Source organism: Hemitrygon akajei, unplaced genomic scaffold, assembly GCF_048418815.1.
Source record: "Hemitrygon akajei unplaced genomic scaffold, sHemAka1.3 Scf000104, whole genome shotgun sequence".
In the NCBI taxonomy this organism is placed as follows: Eukaryota; Metazoa; Chordata; class Chondrichthyes; order Myliobatiformes; family Dasyatidae; genus Hemitrygon; species Hemitrygon akajei.
Genome location: NW_027331990.1, coordinates 51,988 through 75,441, shown reverse-complemented (window position 1 = coordinate 75,441; position 23,454 = coordinate 51,988). Strand labels below are relative to the sequence as shown.

At 46.5% G+C, this 23,454-nt stretch overlaps 1 long non-coding RNA gene across 2 annotated transcripts in view; it reads right to left on the bottom strand.

The window, feature by feature from the left end:
• The window catches only part of LOC140723202 (uncharacterized), a 30,312-nt gene extending 15,502 nt beyond the window's left edge, over positions 1-14,810 (bottom strand). Inside the window, exons 1-2 of one of the 2 annotated variants that reach the window (XR_012097829.1) lie at positions 14,662-14,810; positions 8,739-8,902 (exon numbers count right to left, since the gene is read on the bottom strand). This is a non-coding gene — a long non-coding RNA (uncharacterized lncRNA). Of the gene's footprint in view, positions 1-8,738; positions 8,907-14,661 lie in introns of both variants that reach the window. The other variant, XR_012097828.1, reaches the window with a different exon arrangement.
• Positions 14,811-23,454: the final 8,644 nt, after the last annotated feature.

Sequence of the window (23,454 nt, the reverse complement as noted above, 5' to 3'; positions counted from 1 at the left end):
AAACTCTCACAGAAATAGCCGGCAGTGCATTCCATGCACCCACCACTCTCCGTGTAAAAAACCAACCCCTGACATCCTCTTGGTATCTATTTCCAAGCAGCTTAAAACTACGCCCTCTCGTTTTAGCTGTTTCAACACTGGGAAAAACCTCTGGCTATCCGCACGCTTAATGCCCCTCATCATCTTATACTTCTAAAACATGCTCTAAACATTAACAAGGAAATTATACATTGCTTTGAGGATTTGCTGGAATTATATGAGTATAGATAGGGTAAAGGCAAGCAGCGTTTTCCACTGAGATTATGTGGGTTGGTCGTGGGTAAGTAGGGAAGGTGAAAATTTAACGGAAACATTTGGAAAAGCTCTTTACTGAAATGGTCATGAGTGTGTGGAATGAGATGCCAGCACAAGTGGTGAACATGAGCACGGTTTCACCATTTCAAAGAAGTTTGGATGGGAGCCTGGATGGTAGGGGTATGGAGGGCAATAGTCACAGTGGCAGGCAGTTGCATTAGACAGCTTAAATGTTTTTTCAGCAAATAGCCAAATAGCCTGTTTCCATACTGAACTTTCCATGTTTCTATGACAGAGAAGCTAGACAAACTTGTTTGGACTGGAAAAGGTAGGAGTGAGAATGGAGCAGCAATGACTGGAGTTTCTGGGATCAATTCGGGAGCTGAGTGATAGATACATCCCAAAGAAGTGGAAGCATTTGAAAGGCAGAAGGACACAATTGTGGCTAAAATGAGAAGCCAAAGCATAAATAAAAGCCAAAGAGAGGGCAAACAAAAGAGCAAAAACTATTGAGAAGCATTTAGAAACCAACAGAAGATGACTAAATAACAAGTCAGATGAGCTCAGTGCGTGGAATCATGATATTGTAGTCATTAATGAGTCTTGGTAGCACCCAACAGTCTGAGGCATTTAGAGCAACAAAATATCCGGGGCCTCAATATATCTTGAAAATCAAGATACTCTGCACCAGGTACCTTTCAGCTTTTATTTTGGCAGGCACATACAAACTCCACACCCTCAAAATTTCACTTCTGAAGGCCTCCCACTTACCAAGTACTCCTTTGCCAGAAAACAGCCTGTCCCAAACCACACTTGTCAGATCCTTTCTGATATCATCAAAATTGACCTTTCTCCTATTTAGAATCTCAACCCGTGGTCCAGACCTCTCTTTTTCCATCTTTATTTTCAATTTCATGGCTTTATGATCACTAATTTCTGTCACCAGCCCTGGATCATTTCCTAATAGCTTGTTGCACACTTCTAATTTGGGAATTCTATGTACTGATTAAGGGCACATTTGACAAACTCTATCCCATCTGGTCCTTTTACAGTATGGGAGTCCCAGTCAATATACGGAAGTTAAAATTTACTGGATCAACCTTTGTCTCTTGGCATGGTCATATTTCATAATCATAATTTCAGTATCATAATTCTCTGTCCTGAGCTCTTCTGGCTTTCCTACGATGCTTCTTGCATTGTGATATACACAGCTCAGCACTTTCATCGCACCGTGCTCAACCATTTGATTGCTGACTCTATCTGTGGTCTGAACAACATCTGACTGGTGTCAAGAAAACAACCTCTCCCTCATTGTCACAAAAACAAGGGAACTGATTGTGAGGACAGGAGGAATGGATACAGGCTAACCCCTTTTGACATCAATGGATCTGGGGTTGAGAGGGTGAACAGCTTTAAGATCCTCGGCATAAACATCAGCAAGGATCTCACATGGTCTGTACATACCAGCTGTGTTGTGAAAAGAGCACAGCAGCATTTCCTTCACCTCAGACAGTTGAAGAAGTTTGGGATGGAGCCCCAAATCCTCAGAACTTTCTACAGAAACACAATTGAGAGCATCCTGACTGGCTGCATCACTGCCTGGTATGGGAACTGTACTTCCCTTAATCACAGGAACCTGCAGAGAGTGGTGCGGACATCCCAGCACATCTGCAGATGTGAACTTCCCACTTTTCAAGACATTTACAGAGACAGGTGTGTAAAAAGGGCCCAAAGGATACTGGGGACCCAATTCACCACAACCACAAACTGCCCTGCTGCTCCCATCCAGGGAACAGTACCATAGCAAAATGACCAGCTGACTCTGGGACATCATCTTCCACCAGACCATCAGACTGATTAATTCATGCTGATACAATGCATTTTTATGTTATATTGACTGTCCTATGTACAAACTATTTATTTTAAATTCCTATAAATTACACAATGCACATTTATTTAATCCCCTCTTGTCCTGTTCCCCTAAGTAATGAATCCCCGATCATCCCTTTGACTCTCCTCTGAAAGGTAATCCTACCAACAGTTTCTAAGGTGGTCCACCTGCTGTTGTGCGAGATAGCAACAAGAGTACTCTGCAATGTTTATTTAACCTCATTTCCCTTACTGACTCTCAGCCAGTTTCCTGTGTCCTGCACCTTGGGTGTAACTCACCTCTCTTCATGTCATATCTATCACCACCTCCAACTCCTGGATGATCTGGAATTCATCCATTTCCAGTTCCAACACCTTAAAGTGCAGGTTTACAAACTGCAGCAGGATGCACATCTTGTAGGCGAGGGCACCAGGGCCACTGGAGGTCTCCCCACCTTCCCACCAATGTACCCTCTAATTTGTAATGACCAGTGTGCACATAAATCTTGTACAGTGCTTTTTTTTTTAACCCAGTGACAACATGTGCACGGTGAATTTTATATAGAGAGGTATTCATTTTAACAGCTAGCAAATCACTGTTGATAAGAACTTCGATCTCCGAATGGTTCGATCCAGTTCATTTGCACTCTGACACAACCTCTGTAGCAGGCCTGTAATGGGCAATAAAGGATTTTATCACCAGAGCTTTTGGACATTGTCCATCTGTGGTTTCCTTGCTAAATTACACTTTAAAAGTCAGATTTCCAAATATCAGTCCACTTCTTCCCACTTGTAAATTCTCCAGCAATATTTGCCTTGCCACAATATACGCAGGTAACACCAGTTTCTGTATTGGACATAAATGTTTCTGCTGAGCCCTCATGAGGAATTGAGAATATAAAGAAAAAGAAAATCATTTTGAACCTATGTAACCTCTGGCTATAAGAATAATTGAGACTGAAAAGGAATTTTTGAACTGTCTTCAACAGTTAGCTAAGACAGACTCATTATCGGTTCTCTGCAGCTTGCAGAGAGACTCACTGAGAGCTGATAACATTATACATTGTACCCTCATTAGTTGATAACATTATACATTGTACCCTCGTTTGAGTAAAGGGAGGAGGGCTTGACGATAAGGACAGGGATCAACATCTGTCTGTAATTAAGTCAGGGCCTTGCAAAGGGAATAACTGATGACTGGACAGTATATCCATCTGTAATTAAAACCTTAATTTAGAGAACGCTCTTATCTATGTAATAAAGTTTTGCACCAACAGACTTAGTGGGCGTACCAGTTCAAATAACATCCTGCAATAGTAATGTCTGGGGTTTACTATGTATAAATATATGGCTGTAACCTGACTGAGTCAGTCCACTTGTCAGAAGGTGGCAGTGCTTACGTGCCTTCCCTTTGACAACTGGGTCTCAAACTCCTACAGGAGAATGCACAATAAACTGTGGTGATGATAGCTGGTCCCTCGGTGATGAAAAGAAGCTGGTCTCCCAAGTTTTATTCAGATTCAACTTTAACATTTAGCGTCACCAACAGGATACCAATATAGGGAGTGCCAAGCAGACGGGCTGAGTAAGCAGCTGGACCACTTTGGGGACTGCGGAGACTCACTGGGCGCCCAATAGATATTTTATCTTTTGTCGTTTTCCGTTAGTTCCTTTGGAGGTACGGTCCCTCGCCCAAGGCTGTTCGCATACCTTGATGAGATCGAGAAAGAATCTGTCGGGAGACTTGTATAAGGTAGGCAAAATTTTACTAAGTGGGCTGGAGGCAGATGTGCTGGGTAAATTTATTATGTGGGCAGGGGGTACCAGCAGGGTATATTACTTGGAAAACATGGGTCAATTGCCGTCAATTGCTTTGAATGGGCCAGGAGCAGCCCTACACAATATGAGTGACAGTTTTCCAGACAAGGAAAAAGATTTGCGAATGTTGAGTGCAGCGCTGAATAAGAAATTGGGGAACAAAATGTGGCCACTGGGGAGGAACCAGGGATATTACCTCATGAAAACAAGCAGTAAATTTGATATGGAGAAAGAAATGTGGAAAGAAGTGGAAATTGTTGAAAAGGGATTTGAAGAAAAAGGCAGAAGTAAAGTGGAACAATATATTATTAGCAAGTTGGAGGGATAATGCATGTGAGAAAGGGATACAATTATGTACCGCAGAAGGAACGCCAAAGGTTGGGAGACGCTAACAGCGGAACGTGAATGGCTGGATGGGAGCCACAAACGAGAGCAGGAAAAACAACGTAATCAAACCAAGGCCGGCCTAGATAGGAGAGAAGGGCAGGAATTTCACTCTGAAGTTCGAACTGATAGGGAAACAAGGGATCCCAAACCTATGTCTGGCATACCAACCCTGTTTGAGGACAGTAACCGTGATGAGGAATGGGCACCCACCGTATCCCCCCCCCCCCCACCCACCTCAGAGACAGAGACGGCTCGTGTAAGACAGCGGTGGCAGGGAATGGGAGGTCCCTATACCCTGAGATCCAGAAAGCGAATACCTAGAATTATTCTGAGACAGGGAGGGAAGAATCCAATAAAACCCCAGTTAATGGCTCCACAAAGACAATTGCCCACCCGAATGCTGCCCAATCCATGAGCAGGAGGAGGGGCAGCCCTCAGTGATTCCTGTGTATGCACCCTGGAAGCCTCCAGAACTGATAATGATCATGAATCAGGTCCCAGATAGAAAAGAAAAACCAGCACAGTTTGCTCAGTGTGTCCGCAGTACTATACAAATGTTTAATGTCACCCCACAAGATTTATTCGGTCTCTGCTGCACGATTCTCTCAGCTGCTGAGGAGTGGAAATGGAAAGCAGAATTGAGATACCAAACCTGTCAGGAGTTACAGGCGGGAAACCATAATGAGAATGAACAGACAGACCAGATTATTCAAGCCTTGGAAAGGGCTCTCCAGCAACCTGTAAACATCACTAAAGTACTTGAATGCAAACCAAAGCCTGGGAAATTGAGACCAGACTATTGGGAGAGATTTGAGGCCTGCTGTAGCCCTTCTGTAGGAGACCATGCCTTTAAAGATGGGAATCTGTACCCCAGGTTTAATGACTTACTCCTCCAATGCTTACCAACTAGGTTAGCCAACATGATTAAAACAAATTATATGGATTGGCCTGACAATGACCGAAATCGAATGTGACGAGCTTTGACATATTATTGTGACCGGGCTTTCGAATCCTGATCAACCCTGAAGGGAACTAATACTAAAAGTGAATATGTTCAGCAGGAAGAAGGACGCGGGTTATATCTGGGGATCAGAAATGGGAACAAAAACCTACCAAGGGACAGGTGGGGACAACGACCTGTTTAGAAATTGACGAGCAAGGATGCTTCCTACCGTGAGTACCACCTCTCAGGAAGAGCTTAATGTAATATTGCAGGTTGCTGGAATTCCAATTCTGTTTCTGATTGATGTGGGGGCAATCACAAACACTCTCAATCAGGAAATAATAGTAGAAAAGGTATTTCAGCCATCAGACGCCACAATCAGTCCGTCTGGGTTCTGCAGATGGAATTCCGGGGGAACCAGCGTGACGTTTCATTTCAGTCACCACCAGACATCTTCCCCAGTTTCTGACCACCCAATGGTGGCACTTAATCTGGACTCCACTGCGTTTGAACCCCTTCTGGCAGCGGCCAACTATCATGTGACTCTGTGCTACGACCCTATGGGGTGCTCAACTAAGTTAAGCCAATACTATGCACCCCTCGAGGACCATTAGTTCCCAGTCACGGTGATTGGAGAGGCTAAAGGAAGAGAGGGCAGTGAATTTCTGGCCAAAGTTCCGGATTTCCTTTGGCGACAGAGAGGACTGGTGGTTCCCCATACCACCGTGAGGGTTTGCCTTGGGTTCAAGCCAAAGAGCCTAGGGTTCCTCACTTACACCTTGACGAAACAGGGATTCCAGTCAAGCAACCTTCCGTGACTTAAGCAGAACGGGTTTGCCAGACATGTGGGAGGTACGTACTTTTCAGGGGGACGCCTCTGAGGAGGAGTGCAAGCTGTAGTTCCAGGTGGGGTGCCAGAAAGACCCCGACCGAGGTTTCTGGATCACCCCAGCGGGACAGGTTTGTGTTCCTACACAGTTTTCACCAATACTGATTTGTAATATACATTACTGTACGCATCTGGGAAAGGAGGGAATGGTTGGTAAACTGTACCCTGCACACCGGGTATGACTCCCTTGACAGGTGGACCTTTTTCGTGTCTACAAGTTGATTTTATTGAATTGTCTAGAGTAAATTGCTATAGATACTGCTTAGTTATTATAGATGTGTTCAGTAGATGGATTGAAGCTATTCCAACTACCAGTAATACTGCTATGACTGTTGATAAGGTATTATTACGGGAAATAACTCCCAGGTACGGCCTGCCACAGATGCTGAGCTCTGACAATGGCCCACGCTTTGTGGCGAAAATAAATGAAGAGATATGTAACAACCTAGCTATCAAGCAACATTTCCACTGTGTACACCACCCATGGGCCGCTGGCTTAGTGGAAAGAGTCAATGGCACTTTGAAGAGTAAATTAGCCAAACCAACAGCGGAGACTGGACTCACTCGGTTGAAGGTCGTATTGCTAGCCTATTCTACATGAGGGTTACCCCACAGGGGAAAAGAGGGCTGTCACCAGCTGAAATCATGTATGGATGGCCCATGAGGACACCCTGGGGACTTGTGTACCATTGCTCCCAGAAAGTCTACCAGCAAAATTGGATTTGCATACCCTAGGGGAAGTGATGGGGAAATATATATGCCAACCAACCAAAATTCTCCAAGCATTACATTCACAGGTACAACAGGCTTACAAGGAAGAGAACTACCCCGCACAGAGGAGTGACTATCCCACCATAGGACCTGGGAATATTGTCCTGATCAAGAACTGGGATTGTGGGAAACTCGGATCTCGGTGGAGCAACCATATCAGGTGTTACTGACCACTCCACGAAGAGCAATCTCAGTGGATAAATCAAACAGACTACAAATGTGCTACTGAAGGAATTGAGTAGAAGGACTCTCTCGGACTAAAGGAAAATGTATTGGTTGATTGTGGTGTTTGTGTTTGTCTTTGAGAGGGCTCACCCCAGCATCCAGGGGCCCCCACATTAACATTTTTCTGTCACTCTGCCCCACCTATGCCAAAAATGTAGAACCTGCTGGGTTTGTGTCAAAATTCCACAGCATGGAAAAACTATGATTCCAATGACAGTAATCCCACTCAACCACAGTGAGGAACTCTCAGCCTGGGCTTTCTCAAATAACACCCGGGGAAGTGAGATGAGGAACTGCGGTCCAGTCAGAGATGACTGTGGCTGTCAGCGTTCTGAGGGATGGTATCTCAGGCTCCCACCAAACAGAACTTCCTAGACTGGGAAACATGCATCCTGGCCATACTTGCAGGTGCCCAGCAGCGGAGAGGAATAACTGAGACTGAGCGATTTTGGATGATCACTTTTCTCTCCTATGGAGTAGCCAGGAATTCACCAGAGATAATCAATTTGGCTACAGCACTTGAGGAGCTGGCCACAATACTGCAGAAGCTCTGACAGAAACACAGACCCAAGTAACAGAAATATCCACTGAAATGAGTGCAATCCAGCAAACAGTCCTACAGAATCATTTGGCTTTAGATCTTATCCTCACTGAGAAAGGGGGAACCTGTGCTATTAGTAACATAGAATGCTGCACTTATATCCCTGATGAGTCCATTAACATTACATCCCTTTCCGAGCACACTGCCAAGGAGATTGACAGCATCAAGAAAGTAGGGTAGGATTTACATGGGTTCACCGAAGGGTTGAAGACCTGTTAGGTAATATGTTGGGCATGATATTGCATTATGGCCCAATAGTTGTACATAATGATCAAAAGGAAGGAATGATAATGTATGTAAAAGGGTTAACACTTTGTTAAACAAGAGCAGCCTGTTTTTCTGAAAGAAACTGCTGATATTCAACAGATGTGCTAAGCCATGCTGAGCCGTATTTCTTCTTGAGGGAAGATAGATAGGGCTTCAAGATGCTTATCTCCTTGTGCACTCATGCGTAGAGATAGGACAGCTTCAGTCTAGTCTGTGTGTGTATGCCATTATGACTATTTTGTAAATTGTCTTCAGGGGCTGTCATGTAGTAAATAACTTTGGCTCCAGCCTGTCTTGTGTGGGGAGTATCTGGACGGATATATCTGTGCTGTAAGGGGTATTGTTAGTCAGTTAGTGGATTGGGCAGCAACAGTCATAGACTGTTCCTGTTTGAGCGACTAACTGAGTAAGGCCTGGGTGCTTGGAGTAAAGAGTTTGTATTTATACGGTCTCTGAGTGACTTTTTCCAGATTCGACTTCCACAGAATGGGAGTGGCTTTAAAGGACTGAGCTGCTGGAAGCACATTACCAGACCCGGAGTGATTGCAACTGTGTCTGACAGAGGCATAACTGGTTCTGCTGGGCACATTCAGTCTCACTCCAACTATTCCCTACCTTCCCTTGTACAGGTATGTACTGTCTAAATGACCAGTGATTGAGTAAATGAGACTCACCAAACTTTCTCCTGAATGAATCACTGGAATCTCCGAGTCAGATGGGTTCTCTCCAGTTGATGCTCTCAATCCTCGGGCTGGTTCACTTCTTGCTGTTCCCTCGTCTTCAGTCATGGTTTCCTTCCAGTTGGGGTTTTTCTTCCAATAAATCTCTCACCCCAGGTCTAACTTTAACATGAAAGATAATGAAGCACAATAACAATAAAAAGAACCAAACATTTCTGCTTAATGTTACTAAGAGCAAAACTCACTGAAATGTAAACATTGACGGCAGATATAATGATCTCAGTGAACAATCTTTTATTGTCCCTCACACGTCACAAAACGATATGGGATAAGAAGGAGCCGTCATTCAGTCATGGTAAGACATAAGACACAGGAACAGAATTAGGTGATTCAATCCATCTGGTCTGCCCCACCACTCAACCATGGCTGATTTTTATTCAAACACCATATTCCTGCCTTCCCACTGTGACCCTAAAGTGACTTAGCAATCATCAATATATTAATCTCTCTCATAAACATACGCAAATGGCAGCCTCAACCATCATCTGCGGCGACAAATTCCACAGATCAGACATCCTTTGGGCAAATATTTTTTCACATCTCAGTTTTAAAGAGAAACATCTTTTTTACGAGACTGTGCTGTCAGATCACAGATTCTCTGTCTAATGGAGACATCCTCTCCATGTCCACTGTATCCAGGCTTTTCAGCATTCGGTAGGTTTACTTAACCATACATCCCTCCACCACCCCCACCATCCCTCTGAACTCTATTGAACACAAGTCCAGAACCATCAAGTGCTCCTCATACATAAAGTCAATCATTGCTGATATTATTCTTGCAAACCTTGTTAGCAACAACTGTTCTGCACACATTTCCAGGAATAAGAGACAAATTGGTACCAGGGTAATTTGCAGGCAAAGTTGTGCTTTCTTCACTCTTCTACCATCACAGAACGAGCCATTTCTGTTTCCAGGTTCAAAGAGATCCATTTCAGGAAATATAAACCATTCCAGGGTGAATGTACTAAAAAGCTGGAATTACCAGAAACACTCAGCAGGTAAGGAACAGCTGTAGGGAGAGGAACAATCCTTGCAGTTCAGGTTAATAACGTTTCATGAGAATGGCTTCAAACATTTTCAGTTTTTAGTACAGATGCCCAGTATCTTGAGTTTCTGTTTGATTCCCACTGCCTGACAGCTTGATCCCCAAGGGCATTTTACTTGGATCTAAAACTGTGATATCCAACCTCACAGAGTCACACAGCTGAACCTGCCACTTACCCACCCTGAGAGTCTCACATATCGTCAGCACATCTCAGACTGGGTAGTGCAATCCGGGATTTCCCCACAACCAATGTCCAGCTTCTCGAGATATCTTCTTCATTGCAGAAGGACGAGCATCCAGCCCCATCTGTAGAAGCACTAACCAAAGTCAAAGCCAAAACACCAACAGTTCCATATGCCTGGAATGCTGATCGCAGGATTATAGCCCAAGCACCAACTCTCCCAGTACTCCTTGCTGCCAGTAAAATGCTATAATGTGTCACCAAGTCACTATTCAAAAACTAGCACCTCCACACCAATGCACAACACAACTGGTACCTGATGACCCTCCGTCATTCCAGCTAACAAAAACCGATTCTGGAAATAACTCAGCGAGGCCAAAGGTGCAAAAGAACACTTCACAATGAAGACACAGGTTAAAAGAAAGATTGCTGATATATAACATTGCGGAGGTGGGATACAGGGTGGACCGAGGTTGACCCAGATGGTTGATGTATATCACTGAAGTGCGAGTGAGGAGACTGGACAGAGTTTGAACAAGATAGGCAGAGAATGAGCAGATGGAACCAGGTGGGAGAAGGGATCAAGGACAATCAGTGATCAATACACAGATACTGAATTAACAGCATACACTACCGTATGAAAGATTCTAAAATGACAAAGTTAGAACAAACAACAAGAACTTTGCCACATATACTTTGACCCTCACCACATTTTTATCAACACACCATAGAAACTTTCCCATCTGGACAGTTCAGGTTTTGCATGGTAACTGCTCTGCCCGTGACTGCGAGGAACTGCAGAGACCTTTGGATACAGATCAGCACATCACAGAAACCATTCTCCCCCCTAGGCCTCCCAGTCCCTCGGTAAAGCAGGCAGTGAAATCAAAGATCCCCACAACCTGGGACGTTCTTCTTTCTCACCCACCACAATTGGGGAGAAACAACAGCCATAAAGCTGAAGGAAGCGAGGCCAGTTGAGGGAAGTTAACGGGACTCAGTGGCCAACATCAGATGTCCCAACACAACACAGAGGAAGCATCACCACCCATCCGGAGACTGTGCGAACACACCACCTGATCTTGCATCACAAAACAGAGGGCAGGCCAGATCTGCGGTAAAAAGCCTCAAGTGACCTGCTGGTGGGACTTCCTTTTCAATTCTGCAAAAATAGACAGCCCGGACTCCTGGTTTGGATCACTGAATGCAAATGAAGAGAAGTCTACACATTTTTGACGAGCCCGGGTAACTGGAGAAAACAACACAAGTTTGTCCAACCTCTCGTTATAGCTCATGTACTCTAATCTAGACATTATCCTGTAAACCTCTTTTACACCCTCTACTATTATTATGACATTTCACATTCTTAAAATAGTGATCCTAACTGACCTAATACAGGGAATGTTTTCTAGGATTAAATGTCAGGAATTGTGAAAAACTGAGTTTAAATGTAATTGGCTACAATGTGTGTAAACTTCTGCATTTTAACTGTGGCCATTAACATGAAAAAGAAAATTTGCCAGTATATCAAGCAGATAAATGTCAAATTTTCTGTTCTCATGGATGAATCAACAAGCAGTAAGACCACCCTAATAGATTATTTGAACTGTGAAAATGATAAGGCAGGTGGTTTGAACTGTGAAAGTGATAAGGCAGGTGATCCCCATTTTATGTTTTTAGATCTAATCGAACTGCCTGATCAGAAAGCTGCAACTATTGCTAAGCATCTATTGAACTGTCTCAATAACCATGCGTTTGATGACTCTTACCTGAAACAGAACCTTGTAGCTTTTGCTAGTGACGGAGTGAGTGTAATGCATAGTGTCAAATCTGGTGTTGCTACAATTCTCAAGGAACATTACCCTGATGTGACAATTTGGCACTGTCTTAATCACAGATTAGAACCTGCAGTAGGTGATTCAGTGAGAGAAGTGCACAGAAAAAAAAACATTTTCAAACATTTACGGACAAATTGTACTCTGTTTACAGTAGATTACCTCTGAGCTCTCTGAATGTGCCTCTCAGAATCAGAATCAGGTTTATTATCACCGGCATGTGTCATGAAATGTGTTAAATTTGCAGCAGCAGTTCAATGCAATGCATAATACAGAAGAGAAGAAAACACAAAATGAAACAATAAAAATAAATAACTAGATCAGTTACAGTATCAGGGGTGTCAAACTCATTTTAGGTCACGGGCCGGATTGAGCAAAATGCAGCTTCATGCGGGCCGGATCAGTCGGACGCGTGCGAACGCAGCTTTCGTTGCCTCCGTTTTTTCAGCCTGCGCTCATGTGTCTCAGTCTCTGCTATAACTACAAAGTGTTTCACTTTACAAATTCCGTTTCTTTTGAAGAAGACTGCCGAATAAACACTAAAAACCCTGATAACCTGGTACCTGAATAAACTCAGCATTAGCCATATCATACGCGGTAGGCGCTTCGATTACTGGGACCAGCTTTAATAGTAATTAGATATTATCTCGCGGGCCAAAGATAATTTCACCGCGGGCCGGATTTGGCCCGCGGGCCTTGAGTTTAACATATATGCAGTATATGTATATCTGGGACACTTGCTCATCGTGATGTTTATAAATGACCTAGATGAGGAAGTGAGGGATGGTTAGTAAATCTGCTGGCGACACAAAGGTTGGGGGTGTTGTGGATAGTGTTGAGGGCTGTCAGAGGTTACAGCTGGGCTGAGAACTGGCAAATAGAGTTCAACCCATTTAAGTGTAAAGTGATTCATTTTGTTAAGTCAAACATGATGGCAGAATATAGCATTAACAGTAAGTCTTGGCAGTGTGGAGGATCAGAGGGATCTTGGGGACTGAGTCCAGAGGACACTCAAAGCTGCCACGCAGGTTGACACTGTGGTTAAGGCGGTATACAGTGTATCGACCTTCATCAATCATGGGATTGAATTCAGGAGATGAGAGGTAAAGTCACAGATATATAGGACCCTTGACACACCCCACTGTGCTCAGTTCTGGTCGCCTCACTACAGGAATGATGTGAAAGCCTTAGAAAGGGTGCAGAGGAGATTTATAAGGATGTTACCTGGATTGGGGAGCATGCCTCATGGAAAAAGGTTGAGTGAACTTGACCTTTTCTCCTTGGAGCGACAGAGGATGAGAGGTGACCTGACAGAAGTGCATAAGGTAATGAGTGGTACTGATCGTGTGGATAGTCAGGGGCTTTTACCTGGGGCTGAAATTGTTGCCACAAGAGGGCACAGGTTTAAGGTGCTGGGGAGTAGGTACTGAGGGATGTCAGGGACAAGTCTCTTACTCAGAGAGTGGTGAGTGTGTGGAATGGGCTGCTGGCAACAGTGGTGGAGGCGGATACGATAGGGTCTTTTAAGAGACTTTTGGATAGGTACCTGGAGACATGAGAGAAAAAAAGAGAAAAACTAGCTTAGAAAACTAGAGGGCTATGGGTAACTTTAGAAATTTCCAAGGTCGGGACATGTCGGCACAACTTTGTGGGCCAAAGTGCCTGTATTGTGCTGTAGGTTTTGTATGTTTCTGTGAATAGATTAAAAATCATGCAAGAAACAGAAAAACTATATATTTTAAAAGTGAGGTAGTGTTTAGGGGTTCAATGTCCATTTAGCATTTAGTTCTAATCCTCTGGTAATCTTATAAACGTCTATCCAGTCTCACTCCAGCCAGCACAGCTCCGGAGAAAACAACACAATTTTGTCCAACTTCTCATTATAGCTCATGCCCTCTAATCCATGGAATTTCCTGGTAAACCTCTTCTGCACCTTCTCCAAAGCCCTGACATCCTTCCGAAAATGAGGGCACTCCAGGTGTGGTCTAACTAGTTTTATAAAGCTGCAACACAACTTCCCGACTTTTGAACTCAACGCTTCAACTAATAAAGACAGCCACGCCATTTGCCTTCTTAACCACCCGATCAATCTGTGCAGTCTCTTTCAGGGAGCGATGAACTTGGAGTCTGAGATCCCTCTGATCATCAGCACTGTTCAGGGTTTTGCATTTAACAGTGTACTGTCTCATACATTCGACCTACCGAGCTGCCAAGATGATCATTACTGATCAAATCTCACTGAGATTTCTCAGGTCCTGCTGAATTTGATGTCGAGTGCACAAGTACGGAGAAACACTGACTTGTAGCATCACAGGCAAGTACATTCAGATAACACGGAACATAAGTTATACAATTCTCCGTCAGTAAAGAGATAGAAATGCGTTTAACGTCATCCTGCTAACAGGACCAGAGCAACAGGCGCTGAGCGGCGGCTCATCTCAGACGGGTCGGTGTGAAGGTCTCACAACCCGGACCGACCCCGGCAGATTCTGTGAAGGAAGCGAGGCGAGGCCGCCAGTTCGGGGAAGTTCATCCCCTCCCCCTTGAAGTTTCACCGATCGCCTTGTGCTTCTCTCCGCCCCCCACCCACCATCTTTTATTCTCCAGAACCGCCAAAGGGTTTCGGCCGGTAACGTTGACTGTAATTTTTTCCTAGCTGTTACCCGGCCTGCTGAGTTCCTCCAGCATTTTGTGCGCGTTGCTCGCATTTCCAGAATCTGCAGATTTTCTCTTGTTTGAGTTTAACTCACTGCCCGACGTCAGACCTCCCCGCTCGGGACCAGCTTCAGTACTCACCGAAGGGAAATTGTTGGTGTTGCCCCGCAGAGAATAATCCGTTCCTGGCTCCCCGCCCTAGGGGTGGAGGACCCCTCTCGATCCCGATCCCTAAGCCGACCCGCTTCCACAAAGAACGAAAAAATAACGGAGCATGCGCGATCTGTAATAGCGTCATCAGGCAGTGGGCGGGGCCTCAGAAACAAACCCAAAAGTGCTGCGGATCCGCGGTGAAACGTGGTCACGTGACTTTGGGTCACCCACGTGACCCGGAGTCTCTGCTCCCCTGCTCACACGCTGCCCAATCCACCGCCACATTTCCCACATCATTTCATTATTTCCCTATCCTATTTTCATACGTACACTGGATACGTATTTAGCATTTTCCCTCCATATCTTCCCCGATCCCTTTCCCTCCACTGCCAGGTCACAGAGTTCTCGGAGTTAAGAGTTTCGATTTCCATCCCGGTCAAACACAAAATTCAGACCACACAGGGAATGTGCAGGTTTCATTTAAATCGGTCTATGTTTATAAACACTAATTTCTATTCACATTCCTCTGGCCTCACTGGACAGGAACACTGAAACATCAAGTGAGAAACAGGTGGGACTTTCAGCCCCTCTAACCATCTACAAGATGACGGCTGCTCTCCCATCTCAGCCACACGTTCCTCCCCGATCCTCATTTCCTCGATCCCTTCGGTCTCCACACATCTGCCAGCCTCTGTTTTATGTGAGGACGATCACCAAGTCTTCACCGCCCTCTGTGGTGGGGATTTACAGACATTCACAACCCGCGGAGTGGAGACATTTCCCCTCATCTCAGTCCCAGACAGTCCACCCACTTTTCTAGAGACTGGGATCCCTGGTGCAACCGGTAATGATGTTGTGCATTTCAATGTGTTCACCTCTCAGTCCTCTACTCTCTAAATGAAAGGGTTATCACATTTGATCTTTCTCCATATGATGACCCACCACTCCAGGGATCAGTCTGGTGAATCTTCATTGCACTCTCTGTAACAAATACTCTCTGAAAACTTTGGTAATCCTATATGGAATTAATTTCCATCTTCTGTAGCCCTGTGTTTCGCCAAACACTCAACTCCCACCCCTGTCACTATTTCCAACCCCACCTCCCCCCTCAGCTGGATCCACCTCTCACTCCCCAGTTCTTGCCCCATCCCCACCCCTCACCTCTTTTCTCTGACTATTTCCCGTCCACTCTCAGTCCAGAGGGAGGGTCTCGGCCCGAAATGTTGACGGTCCATTTCCCTCCACAGATGCTGCCCGACCCACTGAGTTCCTCCGGCAGTTTGTTCTTTGGTCTGTATAACCCGTGTTAGTATGGGGAGCGGGATTTTACACCATATTCCAGGTACAGTCTCAACAAATCCCAAATAATTGTCACTTTGCCCGGACCATTGGCCCTCTTGCAGGCAACAGTTTGCCGGTGTTTACCCCACAATGTGGTGAATCCCTCTGCTCGTTACCACAGATCAGCCCCTCCTGTTCCCACCGGTACAAACATCCTGTCCGCCCCCTCCCACACCATTTTCATCCTTTCAATAAAATACCCCCTCTCCTCACTTTTTATGTCGTGATCCCTCCACGGAGAAGCGGCATCGAGCGATGGATCGTGTGGTCTCCTACTACTCCTCAGACTCCGGCTGTCGGAGACGCTTCAGAAACGCCCCCAACTTTCCTCGGATGGAAATAGATATAAATCAAAAAGCGGGACATTTTCTTTGAAATTTGTTCCGCTTTAACGTGCAGTTCCAGCTGCAGCCGGAGACGGCTCTACGCCCGCTCGGCTGGTCCGCCTTCACTACTGGGTGTACCCAGTGATTGACATCACTTCGCACCAATGGGAATAGCGCAGCTCTGCAATCAATTCAATTCCTCTGTTGACTGTTCGGGGAGGGGGGCGTTGGCTCGTGCTTAATTGCTCAGCCGTTAAACCGAAAAAGCTCGAGCACAGCAGCGCGTGTGTGACGTCAGGCACCGTGCTCGTGACAGCAGATGCAGATAAGAGGAGACCGTGGGTGACGTCAGGCGCGTGGCGGCTCCTGTGTGACGTCACGTGAGGGGGAGCGCTTCAATTTTAAAACACCTTTTGTTTCGTACGATGTGGAACAACAAAATTAAACTGGGGTTTCAGCACTGAATCCGGTGCTGTGTGATGTAAAGTCCTGTGTCCCGTTGTTGACTGAGTGGGCAGCGCGGTTTTGTCTCGACTGGAGGCTCCAGGCTCTCCTCAGCCCCGGTTTTGACTTTGCGACCGAGCCCCGGCTGTGGGATCAGTCCCTTGTGGTTCTCCGAGGGGATTGGGGTGAAGGGACGGCTCTGTCTGTGTGTGGGTAGAGATTATGAATGGAGTGTGGGTCCGGGTCCCGAGCCGAATTAAGCTGTAAACAAGGGGGGATCTGTTGAATTGGATCAAACAGCTTAGCTCGCGTGTCCTTTCAGGAAACAACAATCATTTTAATGACTGTCCAATCTCGCTGCTAACAAGATTACGTGTTACAAAATTGTGTGTTACAGAGCCCCAGAATCTAGGACAGCCGTCATGGGCTGCGAGTGCGGATAGGGAACGAGGTCACTGAATTGTACATCAGAGAAGGTCACCGGTTTGTACAGCCTCCTATGAGATCTGCTGGCACATCGGGAGTCTGAATGGGAAAGGTAATAGGGAAGGGGCTGAGGAGAGAATTTAAACATGTTCAGGGGTGGAGGGGTACAGGAGCTGTCTCATAGATCGTTTTGATTGTTTTTTGTGTGTAATCTCACAGGTGGTGACTGAGGAAGAAGCTTGTTGATGGAGGATACCCAGAGGCGAGTAGGTCAGACACAGAATCAGGAATTGAATTGAATTGACTTTATTTCTTACATCCATGAAGAGTAAAAATCTTTACGTTATGTCTCCATCGAAATGTGCAACGTGCAATCATAGTAATTTATAATAGTTTATAATAAATAAAACCGACAATGTAATATAGAGTACACTCAAATCAGCATGTGTTCATCAGTCTGATGTCCTGGTGAAGAAGCTGTCCCAGAGCCTGTCGGTCCGGCCTTTAAGTTGCGGTACCACTTCCTGCATGGTGGCAGCTGGAATAGTGACAGTGATGTGATTTCCTGTGTCACGGGTACAGACTGTCGACTCAAGTGAGGAGTTTGTGTGGAGATGCAGCTTCGCCGGAGGTGGAGGAAAGAGGACACACCAACAGGTGGGATCAGCTGTAGGAAGACATGGATTGTCAGGTCTGATGATGAGCTGAATGTACCATCACCTTTAGAGTGAATCAGAAAACCATTCTGGGGGTATTTAAAATGTCAGAAGCAGGGGCAGGGGTTGTGTCTCCATCAGCCCCTCAGTGAGATGGTTCAAGTTACAATGTGCAGGGATGAAAGCACAGTGTTTTGGGGCAGATTTCGTCACTGATTCTGTCACAGTGAGAGGGTTAGTTTTGCTGTGAGGAAGCAATATTAATGGAAGAAGACACAGGAACTTCATCAATTGCCAGTTGTTCAGTAGAAGTGACCAATCTATGTTACCTTGAGAGAAACAGATACTTGCAGTGGCGACAAAGGAGTGCAGTCTGGTTTATTTCAGGTTGGACAGGGGTGTGGAGTTTTGAGATCAATCCCTTGTGGTGCCACCATCGTTAATTTAGTGTGTCCAGAGTGGAGGGCCACACAGCACAGAAACAGGCCTTTGACCGGCCACACCTGTTCTGACCATCCACTCACTGTCTACACTTATCAGCACTTGGTTCATAGCCGACTGTATCTCAGCAGTTTCAATGCTCATCCACTTTGTAAGTGTTGTGAAGGGACCTGCCTCCACCACCACCTCGGACAGTGTGTTCCAGATTTCAACTACCCTCTGAGTGAAAAATCTCTTCCTCAGATCCCTCTAAACCTCTTCATCCTCTGCTTAAATTTGTGCCCTCTGATCTGTGACACGTCTGTCCCAGGATCGAGGCTGATATGGGCATCAGTGAGGCCTTTGATACGGTTCAGCATGGGAAGTTGCTGTGGAAAGTTAGATCACATGGGATCCAGGGAGAGCTGGCTCACTGGATGCACGGTTGCCTTGATGGTAGGAAGCAGAGAGTGATGGTGGGAGGCTGTTTATTGGACTCAAGGCCCAGCCTAGTGAGGATCCCCAGGGTTACAGCCATTGCTTTCATTATTCATTGATATTTAATTATATTTGCATTTGCACAGTTTGTTGAATTCTATGCTCTACTTCAGGGGTGTCAAACTCATTTTAGATCACGGGCCAGATTGAGCAAAATACAGCTTCATGCGGGCCGGATCAGACGGACGCGTGCGAACGCAGCTTTCGTTGCCTCCGTTTTTTCAGCCTGCTCTCATGTGTCTCAGTCTCTGCTATAACTACAAAGTGTTTCACTTTACAAATTCCGTTTCTTATGAAGAAGACTGCCGAGCAAGACTGCCGAATAAACACTAAAAACCCTGAAAACCTGGTACCTGAATAAACTCAGTATTAGCCATATCATACGCCATAGGCGCTTCGATTACTGGGGCCAGCTTTAATAGTAATTAGATATTATCTCGCGGGCCAAAGATAATTCCACCGCGGGCCGCATTTGGCCCGCGGGCCTTGAGTTTGACATATATCCTCCCACAAACCCCTGTATAAAGGCGATTGGAGGCACTGCTCCTCGTTCAGTCTCCAGGATGTTGTGTGGTGGTTGCTTGCTGCTGACGGTGCTTTCTTCCAGCCAGTAAAAGCCTACCTTGACTCATGTCTCTAAGAGTTATTGATGGTGCATCAGATAGCCAGAGGCTTTTTTCCCAGGACGGAAATGGCTAACACGAGTGGGCATGGGTTTAAGCTGCTTGGAAGTAGGCACAGGGGAGACGTCAGAGCCAAGTTTTTTAAACAAAGAGTGGTGTCTGTGTGCGGAATACGCTGCCAGCGACGGTGGTAGATGCTAATACAATAGGGTCTTTTAAGAGATTCTTAGATTGGTACATAGAGCCTTGAAAAATAGAGGGCTATGAGGTAGGGTAATTCTAGGCAGTTTCTAGAGTAGGTTACATGGTCGGCACAACATTGTGGGCCGAAGGTCATGTAATGTGTTGTAGATTTCTGTGATTCTCTGAAATTCAAGGGAAATCTCTTCTCCGACGAACTGGTGACCAGTTGCAACCTGTCATCACGGGGAGAGTGAGAGGTGAACAGCAGGAATAGATTTTGATATACTGATACGGAACAGAAATATGGGCTGGGACCAGATTGGCCGAGTGGTCTTTCTAGTGTACATTGTGAGTGTGGTAGAGACAGTAAGTACCTGAGACAGGGGATTTGATACAGAACTGATTCAACATTCAGAGATCCACAATATTAAACATCAGTCCTGGGTCCGATGAGCAGCCGCAAGAACTGCCGAATCTGACAGTAACAGTCCCTCATGAACCTGCAGCTTCATTCAGTCACCGTGAAGGTTAAACATTTAACACGGAGCTGGCCACCGCCCAAATAGGAAAAACACCGGCAAACGCTGCGGTCGGCAAGACGCAGGAGGTTCACCGTAGCGCCAATAGTGGCCGGAGGTCTGTATGGCGCCACCAGTGGCTGTAGGTCTGCACATCACCACCTGTGGCCGGAGGGCGGAGGGACAACGGAGAGGTAAATCACAAACGACGAAGTCTGCAGATGCTGGAAATACAGAGCAACACACACAAAAATGCTGGCGGAACTCAGCAGGCCGGGCAGCATCTATCGAAAAGTGAACCCTCCTTCAGGATTGAAATGGAATGGGGGAATTATGTGAAAAAATCGGGGCAGGCGAGGAAATATCTAGCTGAAAGGTGATAGGTGAAGCCAGGTAGGTGGGAAAGCTCGAGCAGAAGAAAATAGAATCTAATAGGAGAGGAGAGTGGAGAATAGGAGCAGTGGCCCCAGAGAGACGTGATAAGCACGTGAGAGGACGTGAAAAGTCAGAGAGGAAGAAAGGGAGTGAGAGGGAGGGAGATTTGTTCACCGGAAGGAGAAATCGATATTCTTGCCAACAGGTGGTGGTGGTGGGGGGGGGGGGGGGGTGTTACCCGAACGGAATATAAGGTGCAGGTCCTGGACCCTGAGGGTGACCACAGCTTAGCACAAGAGGAGGCGATGGGTTGACACGTCGGGACGGGAATGGGAATCGGAATCTAATTGAAAATGTTTGGACACCGGGAAGTCCCGCTGGGAGCGGATAGTTCAAAGATCAGTTTATTATGAAAGCAGGTATCCATAAACAATTCTCGCGGGTTTTTTTCTTCTCCAGACAACCACAAAACAAAGAAAGAGCATGAAAGTCGTTCAGAGAGAAAAATCAAACTCCCACCCCACCCCCCGCATCAAAAAGAACGGCATCCCGATCATCAAACCCCAAAACCCACCCCCAAGCACAGAAGGGAACAATAACATTGAACCGACCCCCCAAAATACAACCCTACCCCGCACAACTGCGGAGGAGCTGGTGTCACCAGTGTAGAGGCGGCCGCATCGGGAGCAGCGGACACAATAGGCGACCCCGGAAGATTCACAGGTGAAGTGTCGCCTCACCTGGAAGGATGTTTGGACAACAGAGAGAGTTCGGCCGTCCGGCCCATTCACTGTGACACCCCGAACTCCACATCAAATCCATCCAAACGAATCTGGGCGAACTTTAATGACCAATAAATATAATTCCTCTCAGCGATCAGCTGTCTGAATGAATGACTGACTTTAAAGAGGAAGGGGTGTCTATGGTCCACATTGTCAGGGTGTTGAGTTTACCAGGAGACAAAGACTGCAGGGACGAGAGATTTTCTGTTGACTGTGTGTGGACCCCGCTGGCAATTCTGGTGGTGTGACCCGTATCGAGACAAACACCACGCTGCCCACTCCACCATCAACACGGCACAGCCGGACACATAACAGGGACTTTACATCAGACAACACTGGATTCATTGAAGAAACACGTGATTAATGTTGTTGTCCCACTGAAATCATCAGAAACGTCCATTCAGGTGTTTTCAAATGGGAGCGCTCTCCCACGGGTGACGTCACATAGGTGAATCCACGCGACTGACGTCACACGGGAGCTCCCCACACCGGGACCTGCCCTCGCGTGCGCGGTGTTTACGTCACCCGCGCGCTGGAGAGCTCGAGCTTTATCGGTTTAACGGCTGAGCTACCAATCACGTGACCATCCCCTCCCCCACCGCTGAAAAACAAAGCTTCAAGAGCTTCGCTTTTTCCATTGGTGCGCAGGAATGTCAATCACTGGTTACACCCAATAGCGAAAGCGGACAAGCCGAGAGGGCGTTACCCCGCTGAGTTCGTCTCTCGCTGCGGTGCCGGAGTCTGGACAGAGCGGAACAAATCTCAATGTAAATGTCCGCTTTCTGATTTCTATTTCCCTCCGAGGGAAGTTGGGGCGTTTGTGCAGCCTCTCCTGCGGCCGGAGTCTGATGTATCACTGAGAGGTAGGAGGAGACCGCTCGGCCCGTCGGTTTGATGCCGTTTCCCCGGGGAGGGAGGGAGAGGGGGATTTTACTGAAAGGATGAAGATGGTGAGAGACGGGGCGGACAGGATGTTTGTCCCGGTGGGGACAGGAGGGGCTCATCTGTGGAAATGTCTGAGCCCACGGTGGTGGCGAGCAGAGGGATTCACCACATTAGGGGGCAAACACCGGCAGACTGTTGCCCTACAAGCGGGGCCAGTGATCCGGGCAAAGTGACAATTATTTGGGATTTGTTGAGACTGTCCCTGGAATATGGTGTAAAATCCCGCTCCCCATACTAACACGGGTTATACAGACCAAAGAACAAACTGCCGGAGGAACTCAGTGGGTCGGGCAGCATCTGTGGAGGGAAATGGACCGTCAACATTTCGGGCCGAGACCCTCCCTCTGGACTGAGAGTGGACGGGAAATAGTCAGAGAAAAGAGGTGAGGGGTGGGGATGGGGCAAGAGCTGGGGAGTGAGAGGTGGATCCAGGTGAGGGGGGAGGTGGGAAGGTGGAAATAGTGACAGGGGTGGGAGGTGAGTGGTTGGGGCAACATGGCAACATCGTCCATTGCTGCAGACGATGGAAATAAATTCCATAAAGGATTAACAAAGAGGTTAGAGAGTATTTGTTATAGAGAGTGCAATGAAGATTTACCAGACTGGCCCCTGGAGTGGTGGGTCATCATCAGATGGAGAAAGATCAAATGTGATAACCCTTTCATTTAGAGAATCGAGGACTGAGAGGTGAACACATTGAAATGCACAACATCATTACCAGTTGAACCAGGGATCCCAGTCTCTGAAAAATGGGGTGGACTGTCTGGGACTGAGATGAGGGGAAATGTCTCCCCTCTGAAGGTGGCGACTGTCTGTAAATTACCACCCTCAGTGACCGTCCTCACATAAAACCGAAGCCAGCAGATGTGTGGAGACCAAAGGGATCGAGGAAATGAGGATCGGGCAGAAACATTTGTCTGAGATGGGAGAGCAGACACCATCTCATTGATGGTTAGAGGGGCTGAATGGCCTCTTCCTGCTGTTTCTCACTTGATGTCTCAGTGTTCCTGTCCAGTGAGGCTGGAGGAATGTGAATAAACTGATTTAAATGAAACCTGCGCACTTCCTGTTTGGGTCTGAGTTGTGTCTTGGACTGGGATGTGAATCGAGCCCATGACTTTGTGACCTGGAGGTGGAGGGAAAGGGATGGGGAAGACATGGAGGGAAGAACGAAATATGTATCTGGTGTAAATATGAAATAATGTGGGAAATGCGGTCAATGGGTCGGGCAGCGTGTGAGGGTG